Source organism: Tympanuchus pallidicinctus, unplaced genomic scaffold (assembly GCF_026119805.1).
Source record: "Tympanuchus pallidicinctus isolate F22 unplaced genomic scaffold, pur_lepc_1.0 scaffold3, whole genome shotgun sequence".
NCBI lineage: Eukaryota > Metazoa > Chordata > Aves > Galliformes > Phasianidae > Tympanuchus > Tympanuchus pallidicinctus.
In genome coordinates this window covers 5,233,781-5,259,401 of record NW_026294747.1, presented here as the reverse complement: position 1 = coordinate 5,259,401, position 25,621 = coordinate 5,233,781, and the positions used below count along the sequence as shown (strand labels likewise).

At 48.6% G+C, this 25,621-nt stretch overlaps 1 protein-coding gene across 14 annotated transcripts in view; it reads right to left on the bottom strand.

Annotated features, from left to right (window-relative positions):
- DAGLA (diacylglycerol lipase alpha) overlaps positions 1-25,247 on the bottom strand; it is a 58,690-nt gene extending 33,443 nt beyond the window's left edge. For 2 of the 14 annotated variants that reach the window (XM_052696337.1, XM_052696339.1), the window contains exons 1-3: positions 24,341-24,611; positions 12,377-12,605; positions 11,242-11,297 (exon numbers count right to left, since the gene is read on the bottom strand). The gene's annotated coding sequence lies outside the window, so the exon portion shown is untranslated. The other 12 variants (XM_052696342.1, XM_052696335.1, XM_052696341.1 and 9 more) reach the window with 11 other exon arrangements.
- Positions 25,248-25,621: the final 374 nt, after the last annotated feature.

The window sequence follows — 25,621 nt, the reverse complement described above, 5'->3', positions numbered from 1 at the left end:
TCTGCAGAGGTTTTGTCAACTTCTGATTTCCTTTATCTTATCTAAGGCCTGTTTGCCCACAGCCACCACACGCCTCACAAACCACACCAAAAACTCAACTTGCACACGTCTCTAGGTGTAAAAACCAGGACGAATCACAAGATCACACTTAGGTCATTCGAACCCTCAAAGTAACACAGGTGCTGGGTTTGTGATGGAGCCCAGTCTGTCACAGCACCAAGTGCTGCAGTTACGGAAGCATCCTCATCCTACCAAATAATTCACCAGTTACAGGTAGTAACCCTCCCCTTATCTGCTGTGCTGACCACCCTAAAACCTGCTGTGCTACCTATCTGTTCCCATACCAAGCACTGAAAACCTGCCTGAGTCCTGCAAACGGCAGTCCTTTACACAGCAAACAGACTGACACTACAGCACGTACTTCACCTGGGTGAAGGAAACGCTCCATTCCACACACACGGCACATGTGAAATTACAACGTTATTTGGATTAGCATTTCCTTAGCACAAAATAATCAGAGCACTCGGTACGCTGCAGCTCTGCTTTCAAATTCCTCGCTCCTCTGGCCATCTGGAGATTCCCAGTCTCACCACCACCAACCCTGCAACACCAAGAAATGGGCACAGGGCTGCCACTCATCACTGCGTGCTAACTGAGCAACCCGTGCACTGCAAAAAGAGTCATGATTCACTTCCAAAGACTGCCTATGCAAAAACTAAACATTGAGGTCTGAAGCCTTGCCACCCATTTGAACAGAAAGGAGATGACAGAAGGCCTCAGACTGTAAAGCCTACAAAATTAAACAACAAAAAAACTACAATGGTGTCACTATAAGAATTCTGGCTTCATTCCAGGGCAACAGATCACAGGACCATAGAACCATGTAATAGTTGGGTTGGAAAGGACCTTAAAGATCAAAGAACATATAATGGGTTGGGCTGGAAGGGACCTTAAAGATCATAGAACCACAGAATGATAGGGCTGGAAGAGATCTCAAAGTCCACCCATCCCCAACCCCTGCTGAGGGCTGGTTGCCCCCACACCAGATCAGGCTGCACAGGGCACCATTCAGCCTGGCCTTGAGTACCTCCAGAAATAGGACACACACAGCTTCTTTGGGCATCCTGTGTTAGAGCCTCAACACCGTCTGGGTAAAGAATTTCCTCCTCAAACCCAACCTGAATCTCCCTTTTTTAACTAAAAAACATTTATCCTTGTTCCATCACTACATGCCCACGTAAAAAGTCACCCTCCCTCCTGCGAATAAACTCATGAGTTACATTTCCAGAAGATGAAGATCAGACTCCAGCAGGGAGAGGGGAAGAAAAGTGCAAGGCTAGAGTGCAGCCAACCCTGAGAACAATGACCCTACTTCTGTAATACCAAGAATCCCTTGTGGTGCTCCCAACATTGCCCCAAAGGGTGAAAAATTCCCCAGACCTTGAAATCTACACCCTGCTGCGAGGAGACCCAGTGCTGAAATGAGGGGGGGAAAACGCACGCAGGCACAAGCCCTGCATGCAAGGAGCCCAGAGCCTCTGCTCTCAGCTCAGAGTGAGACGGATGGAAGCAGAAATCTTACATGGCCTGCGGTCTAGCCGTTTGGTATTCTTCTCTCCCGTAAGGGTGTCGCAGGAAAAGTGCAGATCCACAGAGGCGGGCATCATGAGTGAGGGAGGGAGCAGCAAATTCTTCTTGCAGTCACTGAAAATCCCAGCCAGCAAAGGGGAGCACAGCACAGCGCCTGCCTGCACACAGTGCTGGGCATCGTTCTCAGAGCAACTCCTCCCTCCCTCCTGGGCAGCCACCTCATTTATCCTGCCAGAGCCACCAAGCCCAGGGGGGTCGTGACTCCCCATTCCACACCCCGGCACCCTCTAGAAGGAAGTGACATCATCTCTATTCTAAGGACATTGTATGTGAATTGTGGGAAGGAGCTGGAGTGAAAGCGGGCGACGCTGCCAGCGGCACGGAGACGGGAAGGAAGGTTCATCTCCTCCTGTGGCACATCTCTGGCTCTGCGGGAAGCCCCTGGGCCCCGAAAGATGGCACAGGGCAGCAGCGCTGGGAAGGTGCCGGGGCCCAGCCTCAGCTCTGGCATGCATTGAATGGCCAGGGGGAGGGGAGCTGGCCGGGACACAAAGCGGGCACACAGAGGGGCCGGCCGGGCTCAGAAAGGAGAGCCTGTTCCAGAGGAGCAGCCTCCGCTGGCCTTTTCAGCCGCTAATTCCTTGTGACATGCTCTGGGGTCCGACAGGATGTGGGGGAAGGGGAGAATTAGCTGTCTGTAGGGGAAGCCTTAGAGAAAAGAGCAAGGGAGAAAAACGCTACAGCGAGACAACATTCCAGCTAAATCTCAGAGATTTAGCCTAATCCAACATCCCATCACATCTGACATTCGCCTCAGACGAAGGTACACAAGAACAAGCTGAACGCAGCCACAGGAAAAGGGCTGTGTGCAGGTCCTGTACCACAGCAGCCCACCCGCACTGACCCCAGCAGCAGGGCCGGTTCCAGGCTCGCACAGCCATGCCCACACTGGCTTCCTGTGAGCCCTCTGGATGCACAGTGCTGCATCCCCACCTCCACCACCCGTCCTGGTGCTGCTCAGCCTCCCCTGGGTCACTTGCCAGTCCTGCGAAGCACAGGATGTGATGCCACTGGGCACATGACCTGGAATGCCGCCGCTCAGGACTGCAGTTGTGAGCGCTTCCCACGTTGCCATACAACTTTCCCTGTCTCCTCACATCAGCAGAACCATGTTCTGTCCCTTGTAAGCGTGCCAGCGCTTCTTCACCTTCTCCTACTTATTGGAGCTCTTGAAGCTCTCTGTATTTCTTGCAGGTGCCAAATCATATTTTTTATTGTACAATAACAATTTCTGTCAACTTCAGGTGACCAAAAGTGACACTCAGCATGATGAACCACACAGCTCCTGATCCTTCAGTGCGTGCTGCTTCATAAAATGCAAACCCTTCCGCTGGAAAAGCAGCACCTCCAGCCCCAGCAGCTCACCCCATAAGCAACACAGGCTTGTGTCATCACCCCTGCAGCTTGCAGAAACCTCTTGTTCCCATTGAGCACGCCTTTCCATAAGCACTTACTGTACTTGATGGAAATCATCAATCAGACCTTGGAACAAATTTTGCTGGTCCTTGGCCAGCCCTTTTCAAAGGCCTCAAGGGAGCTCTTCCAGTTCCTGAGCTTGGATTCTCACAATCTGGGAATTGTTCCTTGCTTGCTGATTGAAGTGGACAATGTGGTTTCATCCTTGCAAAGTGTTTCAAAATTGACCAGGTGTTGGCTGTCTGCACACACGGGAGCACATCTCTTCTCCAGCACCTCCTGAAGGGCCCAGCATACAGCATGAACAAGATCTGTTGCCATACAACTCCCCTGTGCAACTTACCCCTAACAACCATTAGCAAAGAACAGCAGGAATAAGCTGTGGACAGCTGTAAGAAAAACATCCGCACCTTTGACAAGTGCCTTCCCTGGATGGGAAGATCTCAGAGCATCTTACAACAAGGCACACAAGAGGTAGAAGAGGCTCCTGTTGGAACAGGAAGACAAACTACACGGTACACCAGAAGAGGATGAGCGCTATCAAGCAGCAGCAGCTTTCGATTCTCCTTTGTGCTCTATTTTCCAAGGAGAAGGAAATAAAGTGAGAAGCAATGCTAGAGCCAGGAGACCAAGCCACAAGGTCTGAGAAAGGAAAGGTTCGGAGATCCTCCTGGGGCTTGGCACACTTCAGACACAGCTCCCTCACCAGAGGGCCACCACACTACAGTGACAATGACACGGGTACAGAACTAACGTGATTAGGTTAGACCAGGACACAAACACTCAAAATGTATAAGATGATCTCTCAGATCCATCCACAGGACAAGCACTTACCTGCACAGCCCACCACTTTACATCATAAGTGCTGCCACGACTGCATCCTTGGAAATGCAGCGGTGTTGGTCACAGCATTTTGAGAACAAGAACAGAGTGGCTATCTGGCCCAACACAGGTGCTTTTTCCTCCCTAATGTTTCTTCAGAGCTCCTTTCCTCGGGCAGCAGAAGCATCAAGATGCTTCCCAGCTGCACACATTCCTTGCTCACATCATTCCTTTTAGGCTCTCACTCCAGACACATCTCGCTCAGGTAGAAATTGCTCTCAGCAGTCCTGCACCATCTTCAACCTCACAGCCTGGCAATTTACACCTCGGAATTTCTAAAGCTTCGTATCAGACGGTTGCTCCGTTTCATTTAAGAAACAGTCCCTCTTTTCCCATGAGGAGACCAATCTGCCTATGAGAGCAGAGGATTTGTTATCACATTCCTGGTTTGCTCCAGAACGGTCATTTTCCAGTAGGGTGATTTCACACACAGCTCACCACAAAGGGTGTATGGTTCACAATACTGAAATAACACCACTGATAATCCAAAGCACTAAGAGCCATTGACTGAGATCTAAAAACACACGTATACATTTTCAAAAGGGATGCTACTTTTAACACATCTCGGTTATATTTTAGGGCTCAGCACACAAAGGGTTCGAGTTTTCAAGCATGTGGACAGGATGTAATGGCCTCAAACTGGGCCACGGAGATTCAGGTTGGGTATGAGGAAAAAATTCTTCTCAGAAAGAACAGTACTGCATTGGCACAGGCTGCCCAGGCAGGTGGTGGAATCGCCATCCCTGGAGGTGTCCAAGGAGTGTGGAGATGTGGCACTTAGGAACACGGTCGGTGGCACAGTGGGGATGAGTTGGACTTACAGATCTTACAGATCTTTTCCGACCTTCATGATTCTGTGATCCTATGAACTACAAGGCTTTTTTTTTTTTTCCCCGCAACACAAGAGAGAAACATTTAAGAAAAATGGCAACTACTGAAACATGGCAGCATCCATCCACCTCCTTTCCATGGAGCCACACACAGCCATGGAGTAACGCAAGGGTAAAACCAGGTAGAACTCTCCCCACTAGCCTGTGGCAGTGCCCCACCAGCCTGCCTTGAGGAACAAAGCTACTCTTGGCCAACCTGAACACATATTCTTAATGATTTTTTTAGTGAGAAATAGATATAGAGACAGTGGAACAATTAGCACAAGTACTTGGTGTTTTCGTGCCCACTGTGTGGATGCTTTTCCGTAGAAACAAAGAATTTTCTCAACTCTCACCGTTTTCAGTTTAAATGCCAACAAAGCACTATTTTTCACAGTAGTGTTCACAGCTTTACAACCAGCAGTTAAAAGCAGGATGAGGGATCCTCAAACTCAAGATAAAGCAAAGAAATCCTCTATTTGGGAAGACATACCCTCCAGTTCTGGTGCTGGTTCAGAGCCATTCCTGTGACCACAGCCCCCAGGCTCCCCCGAGGGAGAACAAGGCGAGAACAACCTCACCCTACAGCCCCAGTATCACCAAGGTTCTTCCTCATCACGTCAGTAGGAACACAGTTAATCTCCAAACTTCAGACCTGTCAGAAAATTAAGTCTTCATAAGGGCTCAAGAAATGGCAGAAGTCAACAGACAGCCTTACCTAAAAATGAGCCACTCTACTGAAAGCCTAGGAGTGGGGAAAGAGCACGATCCGAGGCTGCTGACATTGAGTTAAAAACAACACCCAATTGGTGCATCAATGGCGACATATCTGCAACCACCTACATCTGTGCTAGCAAAGCCCACAATCTGAGCTTTCTGCGATTCCAAGCTTGAGCAAAAATAATGACCAAGTTGCTAGGGGGAAAAAAAAAGTATTGAAAAGTGAAACTAATTTTGTATTTCAAATAGAACTCACTGTTCTACAGAGTAATAAAGCCTACTAATGTTTAATAGCAAGCAACCAGCGACGAGAAAAGCTTGGCTTCAATGGGGAAGAAAAGATTGCTGGAAGTTATTGCTAGGAAGAGCCGACACAGGTCTGCTGAAAGGCCAGGCACCCCAAATCTGGCATCTGCAGGCAAAGCAAGCACAACCATGGCCAAACCATGCCAGCATATAAATTACAATAGTTAATTTTTCCTGGAGCCAACCAACATTGAGGACTGAAGTTCTTTGGGTTCTGTTGCCATGGCTGTATTCAGAATTCGTTAATTCGTGGCTGCAAAGGACACACCTATTAATTTGCACATTGGAAAAACAACCAGAGCTGGGTTAATTCAGCCACAGTGAGGTGAAGTGGTGAATGGCAAAGGGATATATCAGGTGCAATTGAGTGATGTCTATCTGCCAGCCTTGTTGCTTTAACCAAGCTATTTTTCACTAAAATCCTGACAAATTCATATCTTCCATTCATCTAGAACATTTATCAGACCAGCCACCTTCTAAAATTGGAGGAAAAATCAGGAGCAGCATGTTTCAAGGTGAAAATAAATAAATTCAGTGACGTTTCCCTGCTGCAGCTCATCTTGAAGTGACTGTCTTTGGGAAGGAAGGACAACTCCAGCCACACTGAAAAGGATTGCCTTTCTACGATACCACAGGCACTCTAGCTTCCTATTTCACGCTAGTGGGCAAAGTTTTCCCAATAACCTGACTCACTGCTTCAGGAATTCCCTAGAGGATGACTCACATTCCAGGGAAAGCCACCAGTCATTCTACCGGAGCTGAATGGACCACCACTGCCAAAATGAGAGAAAAGTGAAAGAAGTGGGAGAAAGGAAGATCAGTGCCAAACACAAAAACAGCGTGGTCAGCACCGCGTCCTGCTGCCCTCCCCAAAAGCAGCAGGGCAGCACCAGGCCCCTGAGCAAGGCTGCTGAGCATCTGAAGGTGTGAGTGTTCTATCCACGCCTTAAGCCACGCAGGGTGAGATCTGAACTTTGGAGTCCTCCTCTGGCTGTTGGAAGTGACTCAAACAATTGAGCTGTCACTGCTCCTCCCTGTCATTCATCACTAAGGTCTGCTTCTTACAACTCTCAGCACATTGCCCTTCCGCAGGCTTTCTCCTCTACTCTCACTAATGGCCCCAGGAAAGCTGTTAGCCTACCTCACTGTGCTTTCACGAGTGACTCCAGAACCATGATATCCTACAAGTCCTTCCCTTCTACCAGTCTCTCAAGCTGCCCAATCCTTTTTATCCCAGAGCTTGGATGAAATTCCCAGGGAATAGACCCCAACACGCTATTCAAGGGAGCCGTTATTCTGCCGTAGTGCTTTAAAAAGGGAGAAATCTCATGTGCTATGACAAGTTCCTTGAAAAATACCCTCTGTGTTTCATTGCAAATGCAGGTCTGACCGCTCCCGTTCTGCCCCAAACCATCCCAGGATTCATCCTTCCCAGGTTCTCACCTTCCAATAGCTTCTTTCTACACAGAGCATGTCTTGTACTCTTATCAATTTGATCTCTTCTCTTTCTTGCCCAATTCTGGATTTCTCAGAGCCTTCACTGAGCATTAATCTACACTTGGCATACATTGTGAGCAGAAACATCAGTTATTCTTGCAAACACATTCAATAAAAGTTTTGCAAAAAAGCTAGCTCTCTATTGAGCTAGCTCAATCATTCCTCCATATCACCTCCATATAACTCTGGCTTCACACAAATAATATCAACAGCTACCAAAACCATGAGTCCATTTTTTCCAACAGGATCCCATGAAATGTAATCCATCCCTAGCACCCAGAGGACCAGAGGCAGGCTCCCCTTGGTGCCAAGCCAGGCCATGTGCTCATATCACAAACAGATTCAGTTTCCTTTGAATGTTCACCCTGGAACATTAACAGACTAATGATCAAGCTCCAAATGAATGAGCTCTCTCTGGCAAGATGTTACCTGTGCTGCTGAGCATTGTTACCAACATAAGGGTCAGCACAGCACCTTTAACATACATCCTGCAAGCACAAATGCATTGTATTTCCTAAAATCCCATACCAGAATTGTGTATTACAGCTTGTAAATCTCCTTCCCTTGAATAATAGCAGCTATATCCCATCACAGATATAGATAACACAGCTACTGACTGTCCATGTCCAAATACTGACCCTCTGCTCTTCTCAGTCCATTGCTGGGCGTGCTCAAAAGGAAGCTTTTCGGATGCTAAAGGAAACAGGCTTTTGAGGTAAGTGACAGCAGAACAGCTTTACACTGACTAACAGGCTGTTCTCATCCCCAGCCAGCCCCTATCAGCATGGATGAGAATCCCTAGAAGATTTTTCTATTGCATCAAAGCTCAAAGGGAACCTTGAAAGCCTGACTGCATTTTCAGACACAGGCTTCTGTCACTGCAACTTCAGAGGGAATCTGTGCTTCTGCTCCTCCCTCCGCACGGCCACCATCTCAGTGCATGAGAATAATCCTTGAAATAAAACAAAGGATCAGGTTCAGTATTCCCAGAAGAAAAAAACATTTCCTTATTCCTGCCTGGAGAACACAGACTTCTAAAGAAAGCTGCCAGCCCTGACCTGGCTCATGTAAAGCGTGCTAATTACAGTGAAAATCTGAAGAAAGCAAGAGCGGGAGGGAGAGAGAGAGCTAGACTGCAGCTCACACAAATGACAGCTTGAGCAAACTTTTCCTGCTGCTATAAATAACGGCCTGCAGGGCACAGCATGCAGGATCCCAGCTCCCAGCACCTCGCAGACCCCACAGCTTGGCCCCCAGCCCCAGAGGCAGCAGCAGCCCTGTTCACATACATAACCACACTGCCTGCTGAAAGCCTCTCTTGTCTGCAGATTTTATGCATTTCTCTCTTCTGGCAACCCACTCCCCCATTATGCTGTCATTCTCTTGCTCCTTTTCCTTTTTCAGTCTGCACATTTACTGTGGTTTCCCTTAATTGCACTGCTTTGCAGCTCTCCATCTCTTTCTCCACGTTTTTGTTGCTAAGATGCCCTGGAGTACCCCAACAGGGCTCCTCCTTCCAGCTGCTTACAGCTGCTCTCTAGCCCCAAAGGCTTTGTCCATCAGGAACCTGAAGGAAATCACTGTGGAGTGCTGTGCCGATCACAGCACACAGCTCCAGCTCTCTCCTGGTTTAGGAAATGAAGCCCCACTTTCAGGCTCAGGGGAAATGAAAGCGATGCAGTTTCCCTGCAGCCACTTCCTCCAGCTGGTAATGTAGATAAAGATGTCAAAGCCACATGCAAGAGGCAGGAGAAAGCAACAACAGTGCGGGTCCCACAGTTCTGTGCCCAACCAGACCAACAGCTTCCTCTCTGTTCTAAAAACTTGGCTTCCCAGTGTTTCCCCAATGACACAGAATGACACAACAAAGCTGGCACTGAATCCTGCCGTGCTCAAGTAGCTGAACTCCTCTTGAATCTCAGCTTTGGATGTGTGTCTGAGAAGGCAGTAAGTCTATTTCCATTTTGCTTATGTAAGCAAGGGTGAATCAAGCCCAGGTTTCTCTGATCTTGTGTTACATTTAAGTCATAACCAAGTCATATTTAACAGATGCATGCACATATCTTTATGCGTACTTTCCAGAACCCAGAGCTAAAAACCCTTTTCAGATAGAGCCTCCAACAGATCTGCTGCTAAAGCCCAGCCCCAATGACTGGGCCCTTCTGGCAGCCCCACAGTGCTGACACCCTGGCCTCACCAGTGTCCCCTTCCCAGTGACAGTCAGAGGAGAAGCACAGAAATCATGCCTGCTATTCAATGAGACAACTCAGTTCCATGTGGGCCCATGGGAACTTAACAAGGTTCAACAAGGCCAGGTGTGAAATGCTGCATTTGGGTTGGGGCAATGCCAGATGTGTGTGCAGACTGGAAGAAGAAGAATGTGAGAGCAGCTCTGCAGAGAAGGACATGGGGGTCCTGGTGGACAGAACAGTGGATGTGAGCCAGCAGTGCCCATGTACAGCCCAGAAGACCAACTGTAGAAGCTGTTGGTGCTCCATTCCCAGAGATGCCCAAGGCCACGCTGGATGGGGCCCTGGGCAGCATGGGGACAACTAGCCCACAGCAGGGGCTGTGCCAGGATGGCTTTTAAGGCCCCTTCCAACCCAACCATTCTGTGATTCTATGGTTCCCATTGCCACAGAGCTTACGTAGACTTCTTCTGTCCCTTTTTATCTGCAGGTTACAAACAAAAAAAAAAAAGTGGTAAAGTCATGCTAGCTTCTATATACTGATATTTCTATTCCACAGGAAAGAGCCAAACAATTTGGGAATAGCAGAACATTCCTGGTTCATTTGACAATTAATCCATCACTACGGACCCTGGATTTGGAACAGCTCACTACCATCTCCTCCTCTGCTCCCCAAAACTGACAGCTCAGTGCTGCAGGCAGCACAGCCACCTAGTCCTGCCTTCAGAGAGGGGATCTCATATTTGCTCAGGATGTGCCAAATTAGTGCTCCAATGTTTTTCAGATGTCTGTCTTCTTCACATATCATCCATCTGCACCTCTCTGCTCTACTTCATGCAGCTCTTGCATAAATCCACTGCCAGAGCACTTCCCAATTGACTCTCCTTGCACCCGGAAGAACATCACGCCGTGAGCTATTTCATTCGAGGGGAGCTGCAGCAGGAATACTCTGACAGAACATTCTTTGGCTTCAAGCAGTTGTACAGACATGAACTGCTCAACAAGGACTACAATTGTGGCTAATAACAAAAGGAATCAGAAATAATTCTTCCCCACGCTAATACAGCACAGGAAGCATACGCCAGCCACGCATAGGAGGGCACCAACCCTGGTGCTGCAGACTTTGGACTACTGTAGGAGGTACATAAAAGCAGCAGGACGCTCGTCAGAACATAAATCAAAAGCAAGGTTACTAAAATATAGAGAAGCATGGAAATAAGATGAAAGGGATCAGAGATCACAAAAGAGGGACCGGGAAGGAAGCTAGGTTATCTTCTCCCTGCCAGAGAGAAGCAGATAGAATTTAGTTACATGCTTCATCTAAATGTCATCAGTCTGGGGCCAGTGAACTGCAAAAGAGAAAGGAACGAGATTGGCCACCTTATCTGTGAGCAAACAACACGAAGAGATGTCAGACTGCACAGCTGGCCTGGCACGCAGCTACACAGCCTGCTGAAAAAACACATCCCAAGGCCACAGTTGGCTCCGCTGTGTTGCTCTTTTTCAATAACGTGCTCATCCTAAAGCTCTCACTGGGGTCCAGGTCACAATTCAGCAAGGAAAATGTCATCTTCCCTGAAGAAAATCAGCAAGGTCATCCTCAAAACATCAGTAAATCAGCTGTTTTAGCAAAACAAAGGGAAGCAGCAACTTCACTTCTCTATCAATGATAAAGGACAGAAATTGATCCCCAATCTTCCTGCAGAACTTACCAGAAGAGAGGGGTTCATCCCCACAGAACGGGCAGGGCCATGACCTTAGCAGCTCTCTGAAAAAGGACGCATTCTCAGATTGATTTCTGCAAGAAGACCCTTTCTTGTAGTCTGGCAGATGATAATTCCAAATGCTAAATGAGTCTTCACACTCCAATTTATAACCCAAACAGGATTATAAGGGGGGAAAAAAAAAAGCTGTTTATTCAGATATATTCCAGGACAAGTGATCGGCTCTGAGCCAAGACAGAAAAAGACAGATTTAGACCATTAGACAAGAAAACACTTTTTCCTCTCCTGCTGTAGGCAATGTATCATTATCCCTGTAATTAAATTTAGTGCCTTTGTGGCAATGTCTTCTGCAGAATTTATTTAAGTGTGGACTTTCTTTCCCTCTCCTTTAACTACAGTACAATTAACTGTGAAGTGTTCACTCATTTCAAGCTTTTCAGCTGGGCATCAGAATTTAGTGCCTTGGTGGGAATGCAATCATCTTGGAATAGAACGTGAACACAAGACCTGTGGTTTGGCAACTTTCACCTTTGTTGAAAGTGAGTTTTCGGAGCTTGGAAGAAAAAAAAACAAAAAAAGCTTTTTTAATTCACCTTTTCCAGTTACAGCACATGATTCAGATCCTCATCCTTGACGAGAGCTCGAAGGCCTCAAAACAGGATCATGTGGCAGTTAACACAAGTGATTAATACATAATGAAGCACCTAAGTATCAGACAAAAGCCTAGCTCAGGTCTGAAATCTCCTGCATCACATAATCCTGTGTTACTTCGTTCTTCAATTTCTGCACTTAAATTCTGAATGCAGGCAAACAATCAGGCCAAGTTTCTTTTCTGGGCAACGTGGGAAAGCATTTCCAGACTTTCTGCACAGTAATTACAGGAGTTACGCCTGCATTCTTGCAGAAACATTTTGCTCAACTTAAACTCTGCACAGACCTCAGAGACCACCAAGCCTAGCCCACAGCACTGGCAAACCACGGCAGCTTTGTCTCAATCTGAGATGTGTGTGTATGACAGCACAACAACTGCAGAAGATCATCATCTTGTCAGATGGCTCCAATTCTTTTCCCAAAATAGGACTGTAATCACAAACTCTGAACGAGGGATCTCCTCAGCACTCACCAACAGATCACAGGACAACTGCAGCTGGACGCCGGGTATCTTCTCACAGCTCCTCATGTTCCTTCCTCCAGTCCAGTACCCGGGCTTCTGGCATCGGGCTGCCAAGCTGTGGTGACCTCAGGAGAACATGCTTGCTTCTCTTCGGTCTCTTCCCTCTGTTTAGCTGCAGGGAGCTATCAGGCAGCTCAGTTTTCCACACTCCTTTCTTTCTTTGACAATTGTAGTAACACTGCAAAATATTGTAGTAACTTCACTGCATGGGGAAATCATCATCAGAACCAGTTAGTGATCAGTTTATGGTTGGAAGCAAGAGAATCAACAACTCATTCGTACATATTAGCATCACTATTCATATGAACACCCAGTTATTTTGTACATCTCAGGATGCACAACATACAAAACAGTCAGTTGAGAGAGTCACAACAGTAGTCCAGAATGATCGCTCTGGAACAAAACTACTGGTAGAATGATGCCATAAGTAATTCACTGACAGCTCAGGGATCTCTCCTGGCACCACTGAAACTGTAAGGATGTTCCAGCCACCAGAGTGAAGTTAATCTGGAGAAGGAAAGAAGTATATAAAGGGCACCAGAATGACCCCAGCACCTTCCCACACCAGCACATCCGTTTGCAATACGGACAGCTACACATCTTCTCCCCTCTCCTTCCTCACCCCTAGTACTCCCATTCTTTCCCCTAATTACCCAGGGAGAGAACCAACAGAAGAAAATAGGAAGTGTATGCATTTCCATGTAGGAAAGAAGCAGGAGATTTGGTTTCTAAGGCGTGTTAGGTTATAGGATAAACCTTCCAATACCATTGGTTGGATAGAGTTAGAAAACAGTAATGTTCTCAGGACAGAAGTCAAAGAATCCAGAAATAAAACGTCAGACAGGAGGAGAGAAGGAAAGAAGTCAATGACTGAGTCAGCACAGCCAGCCACCTTAACACAGCACCCAGGCATCAAGTTCTGCTCACGCTGCCAGCAGGGCTGCGGTGACCCCTGTGCCATCCATTCCTGCCAGACACCAGAGCAGGTGCCACAAGCACACAGCCACCTCCAGTTTTCCTATCCAGCTTCAGGACATGCCAGTTTCAGGGCAATCTGACGAGATTTGCTGCTGATTGTTGCAAAGTTAAGAACAGTATTTTTGGGTGAGTTTTTCCTCCCTCCACCCGGAAGCTGAAGTCACGTTCTTTAAACAGCTCCAAGTCTTCAGTAGGTGCCCTTAGCATAAGGCTGCAGAGAAGACAGAGCCATCCTTTAAACGAACCACTCAAAAGCTTTTCTGTACACATAACTCAAATTGCATTTTATGGTACGGGTAAAACATAAAGCATAAGGACTACAAGGAAATGATAGCGTTCCCATTGAGCACAGAGGAGCAAACACCCCTGCACTCCTCTGCAGCTGAGAGCCAGGTGTGAGCCACGCCACTGCCTTTGCTCATGGGCCAAATCGTGTTGTCTTCACTACAGGTCAAAGAAACAGGATGTGCAGCTCAAAAATTATGCATGTGTGAAAGCAACATCAAAGTGGACTTTATAAGTGCAAAATGATGGGTTTTACTCACATGAAAGGATCCATTTTAATATCCAAACACCTTCTTTCCCTGAGCCTTCAGCTACCTTGACAAACTGCAAAAGCCACCAAATTCTCTCTCTAAAAGAGCCACTGGTGCTGAGCAGGAGCCAGGAAGGCACTGCCCCCAGGCAGGTGCACGTCTTGCACTGAACTGAGCTGAAAAATAGCATGAGCAGGGACAGGAGCATGGCAAAGTCCTGCATTTTGAACAGTAGGCAGCAGCTCAGTACAGTGGACACCAAACAGCCATCTCTGCCCTGAACGTGAGCTCTGCTTTAACTGGGAGGTAGAAGTTGAATCAGAAGTATTTCATCTGGAACATTCGTTCAGATCAGGTTGCTAACCTTGCTTCCCAAGCACCACTCCTACGTGGGGTGCCTGAGCTCCCACCAAGCAGAAACGTGCAGCCTTCCTGCTGCCCCCCACGTGCTAAGGGCACTGAGCTGCTGACCTAGGACAGCAGGCTCGTGCATCTCGTTGTCCACCTTGTCATCAACTCTGCGGCCACGAGCAGCGAGGCAGCCTGGGGGACACTGCATGAAATCCTATCTGTTCAGCTGAGAAATACTACGGTTAAGGGGAGGAGGATGCATTATACTTGTTTCCCATTCCAATCAAAGATGCAATCTTTTCCCCACCTTTCTTGACAAATCCCCTTAGATTTGAGAACTCAAGCCCTTGCATATCCTATCTGTTCCCATAGGAACCTAACAGCCACAACTGCTTCCAACCTCATCTCTTCTCCCAGTAGCAGAAATATCAGATGAAGTCTTAGTAGCCTTGCTTCTCTGCAGCAGGAACATCATGCATATTTGAAGAAGAGCTAAAGATAACACTTTTCTTCCACTCCTGCTCCCTCCAGAAAGGGAGGGTCACTGAGTCAAAGACCTTCCTCTTATCCTCCTCGATTATTTGGCACCTGACATTTTTACCTTCTCCAAAAACCTAAGAATTTAAACAAAAACTTCATTATCAAGCAGCCACTTCAGGGAAACTCCTGTAGAGAGGTAATTGGGTGGGCACAAGGCAGCTAAGCAACCATCACGACCTTCACCTAAAGCACAAGGAAGCCTGCGGGCACATTGCTGGAACGCAGGATCTCCTGGTTCTCTGGGCTGTGATGAGCAAGAGTCCCAGCATGCTGCCCTCCGGCACTGCCCAGTTTGGTGTCTGGCACTTCCAGCAGCAGGAGACCAATCCACAGCTCCTCCTGTCAAAGCAAAAGCTGCAAGCATGAGCACACTGGCATGACCAAGCAGTCCACACCAGGAAAAGGATCAGGGGGTTCACTTACACGCCCCACCCAAAAGGTTTAATATTTGAGGAAGGAAATCAAGCGTGTTAGCCAAACGAAGCCTGTTGAAAGTTCAACTTGCTCTTTCTTCAGGAGTGTTTAGCCCTCGTGGTTCAGAGCAGAAGCTGAAGAGCTGTATTTTCTCATGCTTGCCAAAGGGAGTGTTCTGGCATCACACCAGGTAGCTTCCAATCGGATGGTTTGCAAAGCAAATCCATGTGAACATGGCAGTTTTCATGTCATAAATCAAGTAATTTGAAGTGAAAAGGTTCCTGATTCCTTTAGCCACACCCTTTTCTGCATTTGCACTCAAAGAAATTCGTTTCACGACCGCGACATACAGAGCAGCTACATGAAATGCAATCAATCTGCGTGCAAAAGCAACAAGTACCATTTCTCCCCGTTCTGCTTAACTCTGTTAAGTTCCAACAAGCGTGCCTTCCCACCTACTGCTGAGGTCACACAGGTGAGGTCTCATTTCCTGCACACACAGTTAGGTGGGAAGCAAGACAAGAGCCTTCTGTATTTTGTCATCTTCTGTTCAATTAAAAACCCATCCATTACACTGATCTCAAGTCGTCTTCTGTCTATAACAAATTAAGAGTTAACTAGAGAAGCAACTGGAAAAGCAAAAGTTTCCAGAGGATAAATATTATGGCATCTTGGGACATACAGGCCATTGGCTTGTCCACTGCATATCATTAGTGTCATAGAGGATAATGAGCTCAGAGAACAAGACATGCAGTGCTGCAAACTTCCACATTCCCTTAAGCAACTCCATCTTCTCCCTGCTCACCCAGGCAACCTGCCTCAGTCTGGGCAGCTAACAGAAGCATCCACGCACCCAGGAGATGTCATACAACTTACTCTACATGAATGTGCACGCTGTCATTTCAGAGCATACAGTGAATTTCCTTCTACCCTCTTGACACAAGAAATATTTCTGAGACCAGTCATTAATAGCAGCCTCAGAACAGATCTGTTATCTCACCTCCGTGCTTCTGCAGCACAGCCTCAAAATACAGAACAACTTCTTACCCGGCTTTCATTAAGCGTCATGCCAGAAGTTCGAGTCCCACAAAGCCTCATTTCCTCTTCTTGCCCTCCATGCTGAACACTTTGTTCATTAATCTCCGTCTCCCCAAATGTCTGCTGTCTGAGACTTGCATTTAACATCGCCCAACCACCCCAAGCTCCTCCATTTGCAGACCCACAGGCCCACAAGGGTACAGGAGAATAAAGAGCCAGACAAGCTCTGGTTCAGATGTATGGCATACAGCAGCACACTCAATTTGCTGCTCTTTACTGCTTCCACTAGAAGGAAAAACTCTAATGCTGAAGGTAATACCATCTTCGTGGGTCCCGGTCAGAGTAGTCCATCACAAAACACACACGGTGTGTCCCAAAGAATAAAGATATCACCAACCTCAGAGTTCCTAACAGGGGGCTTTCACGACATTCCAAGCAGCAAAGAGATGAGGAATCAGGATAGCAGGGACACGAATGTTTCTCACACTGTGAGGAGCAGGGTTTGTGTTGTTGTTTCCTTCAGCGCAAGTCCAGCCACTCAGGGCCGGCACAAATGCACGTCCAGCAAACCTGCAACTTGGTTACAGAACTGCAGGAGTGTGCCCACACATCTCTCCTTTCTCCAAATACCTGCTGCCCACCTCGCAGAGGATCTTCAGGCTTCCCACCCACCTTTCCCTCAACCAGCTCACACACCTCCTTCACTGCCACTAATTAAACATAGCTGGCACTTCCTGCGCTTGCGCAGAGCTCATATGCCGCACACTCCCAATTCACTGTAAATAGGAGCAGCAGGTTTCTGTGAGGCACTCAAGACACACTCACAACACCTTCTCAGCCTTGACAGGAGAATGAGCCCTTTCTGCAGCACCCTGTATGGTTCCCACCCCAAAAACGGCCTGCGCTAATTCCTCCACCTTCATCCAAAGTGAGAGCAAGGCCTCAAAGAATTGATAAATCCCCTTCTCTGCCAGCAGAGAGCTGGAGTCCTATAAAAAAGAAGGTTAAACAACTGATCAACTACATGCACCCAGCTAAGAGCTTTCTCTCAGCCTCCTCTAAGCTAGAGACAATCTGGAAGCATCCAGGGCAGCTCTGCGTTTGTGGATGTCCCACTTTCCTACTGAGTTAAAGCTGACGGTGGCCCCTGAGGTATTCTGAAAGGTTTGCTCTTAGAGAGCTGGAAAGAACACATCTTTCTTTTTCTTCTGTCCCCAGAAACCAACAGGGAAATAGACTTGTTTCCAAAAGCACAGTACTGAACCAGGGAAATTCAGAGGGGAAAGGGATTCTGGTGTAAGAATAACAGGGCTTCCTGCAGGGTGGAGTTCTACCGGCACAGTTCTGTGAGGGCATCCTGCCCTGCACTCCTCTCATGTCACTGAGGTTCGAGGAAAGCTGGACTCCTTCCCATTTTAGAACACACACATCTCAGGGAAGGCAGCTCTCTCTCCCTATGCTCTTCATTGTTCGTCTGCCAAGTGGTTTTTGCCTCATATTAACCTCGGATGGAAGACTTGAAAGAGCAAGCAGCCTCTTTCTACTGGAAAATAAGTGAAAATGGCAAAGGTGAGCGGAAGAGCAATCCCGTAGCGTTCATATAGAGAATCTCTCATTAAAGACATCTGTTGCTACTTTCCATACGTTCTGCTCAGGGAAGAGCATCCACCACAGCGTAACAGAAGTCACAAACTGCTGCTTCTTTGCTTTCTTTTGAAGAATAAGCCAACCCACCATTCAGTAGAGCAGATTGGAACTTTCATTTCCGCTGACCAGGGACCACAGGCCGCCATCCCTCTAAGTGCAGAGGCTGAGGTTCAGAGTTGAATGCTCTCATTCAGTAAGCGGTTGTCACTAGCAGACGCTTGAATGCCATGGAGATGGTGACAAACAACTGAATCAGACAGCACAGGAACAAGAGGAGCACTGTAGTGTAAAAGGCTGGGTCTGGCAGAGAGGTGATGCACTTGCACCTTCTAAAAAACAGACCGTCTCAGCAGGGAAGAGCCTGGAACACAGCATACAGACTGCTGGGCTAGAAAAACTTCTCCACTTCACAGAATCATGGAATGGGTGAGGTTGGAAGGGTCCTTAAAAGCCCCCCCAGCCCCAATGCCCGCTCATGGGCTGGCTGCCTCCCATCACCTCAGGCTGCGTAGGGCATCATTCAGCGTGGCTTTGGGCACCTCCAGGGATGGGCAGCAAAGCAAGCAAGCAGCAAAGCTGTCCACTTCCTGCTCCTGAGTCGGTTAGCAATGGGGAGCTGCACTGAGTTCACTGACTGCTCCAAATTTCAGAGTGACATCTGAGCTGAATTTCAGCAAGGAAAGAATATCCAACTTGGATATTATCAAAGACGTGCCAAGCATAAAGGCAAGTTACAAGATAGAACCATAGAATGGCCTGGGTTGAAAAGGACCACAAAGATCACGTAGTTTCAACCCCCCTGCTATGTGCAGGGTCACCAAGCACCAGACCAGGCTGCCCAGAGCCACATCCAGCCTGGGTTGAATTTGGATGAAAAACACTTCTGATACAATCCAGTAATACAGTATGCGAGGTAACAGAAGATAGGAATTGCTTTATTTAGGACAGTCGTAGGCTGACTGAGATACTGCAAACTCACAAAAAAAGCATGTGACTTGCTCTTGTGTTAAAGGAAGCGAAATAGTTAATTTCCCACGAGAGAAAATAGCAGAGCTTTGCAAGATCACTTAGCAGCTCACATGGGGAAAAAGCAAGCCTCCAGAGGCTCAGACTTCTGAACTAGCATCTCTATTCTAAAACCAAATCAAGGCTTTATCTACAGCTGTAAACACCAGCAAGCATGTTACACAAACCATTTTTATTTTTCTTTGTGAAAGATGCAGAGTTGTGTGAATTCCAAGGTTATACTTAAGAAATCCAAGAGAAAACCTTCTGAGGAGAAATGCACTTCTAGTTTTTACCCATAGCTACCTGCCCCTTTTTATGGTACTTACTGCAAGAACACCATACAAGATACTGAATTTTGCCACTTCTTCCTATTATACAATACAGGATTCAGTCTGCCTGCATCTGAGCTCAGGATACCCCAGGTCTGTGCTATGCAGAATCCCTCTACACCAATAAACCAAACAGAAGGTACAAAAGAAAGACACAGCAAAGGCGTGGAGCACCTCACAGAATCACAGAATGACCAGGGTTGGAAGGGACCTCAAGGATCATGAATCTCCAACCCCCTGCCACATGCAGGGCCATCAACCTCCACATTTAATACTACACCAGGCAGCCCAGGGCCCCGTCCAATCTGGCCTTGAACACCTCCAGGGATGGGGCATCCACAACCTCTCTGGGCAGCTGTTCCAGCACCTCACCACTCTCATAGGAATGAACTTCCCCCTGCCATCCAACCCAAATCTCCCCTCCCTCAACTTAAAACCATTTCCCCTTGTCCTGCAGTTATCAACCCTTTGATTCCCCTTTAGGCACTGAAAGGCTGCAATGAGGTCACCCTACAGCCTTCTTTACTCCAGGCTGAACAAACCCAGCCCCCTCAGCCTGTCTTCATAGGGGAGGTGCTCCAGTCCCCTCATCATCTTTGTGGCTCTCCTCTGGACCCTCTCCAACAGCTCCCAGTCTTTCCTGCACTGGGGGCTCCAGACCTGGATGCAGTACTGCAGATGGGGCCTCACAAGAGCAGAGTAGAGGGGGACAATCACCTCCCTGTCTCTGCTGGCCACCCCCCTTCTGATGGAGCCCAGGATACCATTTGCCTTCCAAGCCCCAAGAGCACACTGCTGGCTCATGTTAAGCTTTTCATCCATCAGGACCCCCAGGTCCTTCTCCGCAGGGCTGCTCTCAAGCACCGCTCCTTCCAGTCTGCGTGGATGCCTGGGATTCCTCTGGCCCAAGTGCAAAACTCTGCACTTGGCCGTGTTGAACCTCATCAGGTTCCCCCAGGCCCACCTTTCCAGCCTGTTGAGGTCCCTTTGAATGGCATCCCTTCCTTCCACCGTGCCAACCGCACCACTCAGCTTGGTGTCGTCAGCAAATTGCTGAGGGTGCACTCGATTCCATCGATGCCACTGATGAAGTTGTTAAGAGCACCGGTCCCAAGACAGACCCCTGGGGACGCCACTCGTTACCGGCCTCCACCTGGACACAGAGCCATTGATGACCACCCTCCGTCAGCAGCCTTTCAACCAATTCCTTATCCATGGAGTGGTCCACCCTTCAAATCCACATCCCTCCAATTCAGATGTGGTGGGAACCATGTCACAGGCCTTGCTCAAGTCCAGGTACATGACATCGGTCACCTTTCCCTCATCCACCAGTGCCATCACTCCATCACAGAAGGCCACCAGATTTGCCAAGCATGACCTTCCCCTGGTGAAGCCGTGCTGACTGTCACGGATCACACGCCCATCCCTCATCCAGGAGGATCTGTTCCATGATCTTCCCAGGCACAGAGGTTAGACTCCCCGGCCTGTTGTTCCCAGGGTCCTCCTCGCTCCCTTTCTGGTCAATGGCAGTGATGTGACCCTTCCTCCTGTCATCTGGGACCTCACCTGACAGCCACGACTTTTCAAATACGATGGAGAGCAGCTCGGCAACCACCTCAGCCAGCTCCTTCAGAGCCCTGCGATGCAGCCATCCGGCCACATAGACTTGTACACCTACACATTTATGGTACTGCTGACTAGCTAATTACTCCTATACCTACTTCCTGCATCTATAATCACTGAATAAAATCATCTCACCACATCTCTACAGGAGGAAGAAAAACAGCAACAAATTCAGTATCAGCAAGTCTCTCGCTCTGCAAGTGTAGCTCTAAGCTCTTCAGTAACACAGCAGCCTCACTGTTTAGGTGCTTCAAGCAAACCTTCCCATCTCACACGTCAGCAAACTGCACCAAGCCAGGCATCCCAGCCGTAAAGGCAGCAAGCAGACTCGTGCAGGGGGCCATCAGCGCCCTCCCACCCACCCCTACAGGCGAACCGGAAGCTCGGGGGTCAAAAACACACAGCAAAACTCCCTACACTCTGCTTGCAATGTAGATTTTTCTACTCTTGCTGCAAGGAAGGTGAAAATAATGCATTTTCTTTTTTTTTTTTTTTTTTTTTTTTCATTTAATCTTTTAGTTTGTCATCAGGTGTAAGAGGTAAGGGACCTGCACTCCTCTCACTGGATGGGGCAGAAGAAAAGATATCAAGGAGGAAGGAAAAGAATGGAAATGAAGAAATAAATGGTCAAAAATAAGGGGCACGTTTTTTCCTCCCCAATACTCAGTAGGAATTTCATTCAAAATCATTAACAAGGTACAGCAGTATTCTGTTCTGCATTTAAACCCAAATTTTGTGTGTGTTTTATGCTAGGACATTCTACTTCTCTGTATGTTGCTCCTTCAAAGCCTGCAGCAGAGCTGCAAACAGTTAATTGCCTTCTCCAGCAGACCAGCTAAGGGTACGTTAGTTTCATAATGCTTTTGGATCCATATGCACCATATGACAAACTCAGGCACTCAAACAAGCCAGCAGGATGAGGAGACTGCTCAGCATCTTGTACTACAGAACCATACATACAGCAATTGCACTCAGAGGAGACAGGATGCATGCTGTACTGTCAGGGAGCAGAGTGAGATGTAGGTGTTTGTTTCCATTGGACAAACTTTTCCCATTCTTTCCTTAACTCCCATTCCTTCACATTTCAAAGCTCATACCTAGATAGATTCTGCTGCAGGCAAGTTTTTAAGGTTTTTCCCTCAGGTTTCTCTTCAGAAAAAGTAAAGCCACCAAGTGTCAGCTTGAAGCTGAAGGAATGCAGGTCTAACCAGAAGTTATCACAGCCATTCCCACCACCATGACAAACATGTCCTGCATGTTTGTTTTGGCAGACATGGACTTGAATGCCATTATCATGTATGTACAGTGCAGAATAAAGAAGGTTCCTGCACAAAGCTTCAAGTTAAAAGCTTGATTTACTCAAGAGGAATCTGTTCCAGCATGAATAAGCATCCCAACGCTATCCACATACCTCACAAGTCCCGTTGTCAGAGTACAGATAACATAAAAAGGGTGGTGAGGCACTGGAACAGGTTGCCCAAGGAGGCTGTGGATGCCCCATCCCTGCAGGCATTCGAGGCCAGGCTGGATGTGGCTCTGGGCAGCCTGCTCTGCTGGTTGGTGACCCTGCACATAGCAGGGGGTTGGAACTGGATGATCTTTGTGGTCCTTTTCAACCCAGGCCATTCTGTGATAAAGGGCATTTTCATAAACCCCAAAGTCTTCCTTCTAAGAATCAACCAGCCCCAAAACTCTCTAAAAGCAGATTAAAATAATGTCACTGCTCCAAGCATCTCAATGGCTGCCTTACTGAATATAACTCCCTCAAAAACTGCTGCTGAACCCAGCTCAGGAGGTTCTTATCCACCTGCTGCATCGTTCTTAGAATCTGATCATCATCTGTAAGCAAGGGCTGCTAATTGCCACCGGGGTGGCAAGTTGAAAAGTGAAGGTTTCTCAGACAACAAGCAGGGCACAGGCAGATTCCCCATCACACAAACTACCAGAGCTGTTTCTACGAGTTTCTAGAGTAGCTGTAAAAACTTTTGCTGTGCAAGGAAAAAGTCCCAAGCATCCTTCCCCCAGCAGCAGGGAGCACAGAATCCCCTCTGAACTAAAGTAAGAAAGATCACGACACTGCAGGCAAGGCCTTAAGTGATTCAAAATCCTCCCTCACCTCCCAGAGTCAAGCAGCCTACCAAGCATACTGGGGATTATGCTCTCGAATGTTAGCAGTCCTGCAATTCTGCAGGCCCCCAGCTTGCCTGAAAGGCATCTGCAGAAGCAAAAAATCTGATGTTTGCATTGCTTTTGGAGAGTTTTCTAAGTCCCAGAGGCTTGAAGGAACATGTGAATCCTGCTTGCAAATTCATACAATTCCACTGTAACACAGAAACCAAAGTGACCTAGTTTTGAGACTCCATCTGAAGATTAATTCACTTCTATGATGAGACTGCACCTGAAATACCCCTGTGCCCGTTTTTGTCTTTGGTACCGTAAAAAGCCATCATAAAAAGCATCTGCATCTTCAACACCCTGGGACTAAAGCTCACATCTCAAGGATGCAAGCTCCATCCCCACTGAAGAAATATTTCTGACCTTCTCACTTTTCTTAATTTTAATCATTCGCAGTGTTGCACAACTGTTCCTTCCTAGGGCTCAAAAAGAGGAACGGGCAGACGCAGCAGAGGGAAGTTTGCCCTTTTCATTGCCCATTTCCAGCGACAACTGAGCCTTCAGAAGCCACAGACATCCCAGTTTCTAAGAACTCTGCTATGATTCTGCGGACAGTGATCGAAAGGATCTAGCCTGGTGCCCTAAAATGGAACTCTGATCAAGCCTCATTTTACAGAGCAGCGCTAACGAGCTTGGTGCAGCAGCATGTAGTTCACTACACCAAGCCCAGCTCTTTGCAGCATACTGCAAAGGGAGTAAAGTTTTACAAACACGGCAAAGATGGCGAGCTCCAAACAGTGATGAAAAGAGAGAATATCTGTCCAGCTCCTTTCTGGATTTTAGTTACAGAAGTTCCATACTACATCCCTCAGCCACAGCGGTGTTTCTGTCTGGACCTTGCCCATTAGCCATCACAGGGCTGCTTGCCTGCACATTCACCAGGCTGAGCAGTAATCTGATCAGCAGCTTTAGGAACTCAATGCAATTTTTATGACACAGAAAGCTAACACCTAGGACCACGAATAGCTTCACCTAGATAACGTTCTCTATTTTAAAGCCTTTCCAGCGGTGACCAACTCCTCCCCAGTCACACACAAACCCCCCGAATGGTTTAGACAATTCCCCACTGAAGCAGATGTCATAGAAGCCAGAGATCAAAGAATTTGGCTTTGCAGAAGACACTTTCTACAGTTTCATTGTCACCCAACCATGGCTATTTTTAAAACACTTTGCCCGACCGCAGGATCTCCGAAGCTTCTCCTCACTCAACCAGAAAGCAGCAGGATGCAGCCACACACCCCCAGGTAACGCAGGCTTTTATCCTGTAATCTCACCTTAGAGGAGGTTGCACTTTCACACAGAACCATTTTCTTCCAACAAACCATCAAGGACCGGCTCCCAACACACGACACTTACACCAGCGTACAGTCTACCTTCCCGCTGGGAACCGACTCCGCGCACCAGGATCTGCACAGCCAGCAACCTCCACGCTCCCCACGTCCCCAGCACACAGGCAGGCGGGCGGCAATCCCCACAACGCTCACAGCACGGATCCTGGAAGCCCGGCAACGCCCCGGCTATAACACCTCGGTGACGCATCCCTCGAGCAGCAGGCGCATCTCTGACCTTAACTACAGACGGGGCCGGTCGCCCGCCGCGGCAGACGCACGGCACGGGAGCGCTCGCGGTGCTGGGAGCTCCTCCAGGCGCCGGTCCCTGTGGAGATGCGACCAAGGCTGAGAGACGGAACCCGCGCGTCACACCCACAGCGCTCAGCTGTCGCGGGCGGCGAGAGCTCGGCCGGCGCGGTGCCCCCGAAGCCGCCCGCGGGAAGGGACCGGCTCCTCCCATAGAGCCACATCGCGGCGGCGTCCCCGCCGAAGCCGAAGGGCGGCAGCGACAGCCGGTGGGACGCGGCACCCCGGGGGCGAGCGAAGAGCCGGGAGCGGCCGCAGCCGCTAAGGGCCGGAGGCCGCCCAGGCCGGCACCTGCCGCGAGGCCTCCTCCCTTCCCCTCCGGGCCCTGCCCGCCCCTCCTGCCGTGAGGCCCTGCCGCTGCCTGCCTGCCTCTCCCCGGGCCGCCCCCGCCGGCCCGCTACTCTCCGCCGGCCCGTTACTCTCCGCCGGCCGCCCTCACCTCCGCGCCGCCTCCCCCGCCGCAGGCCCAGGGCCGTCGCCGCCGCCTCCGCCTCCATGCCGGGGGCCGCGCGGCCCCCCGATTCTCTAACACCGCCTCCGCCCGTGCCGGGCCGCCCACTGCGTCAGCTTCGTAAGGGCCGCTACGCAGCCAGCGGTCGCCATGGAGACGGCCGAGGGGAGCGGGGAGGCAGGGGAGGCGGCGGCGCCCCCTGGCGGGGATGAAGCCTTCCTGCAGCGCTGGGGGAGCGGCCCCGCCTGGGCCAGGGGGGCTGATGATGATGATGATGATTATTATTATTATTATTATTATTATTATACCGTTTGCTTTAAATACCACCACCCCAGATACAGCACATCTAATTGCACTGCTCTTAAATTGGGCTTATGCTCACCTCAGTCAGCCCCCCCAAACTCCTCCAGGAGAATTGCAATAAAGTCATCAATGGAAAAACAAAACAATATCAACAGGACTCCTAC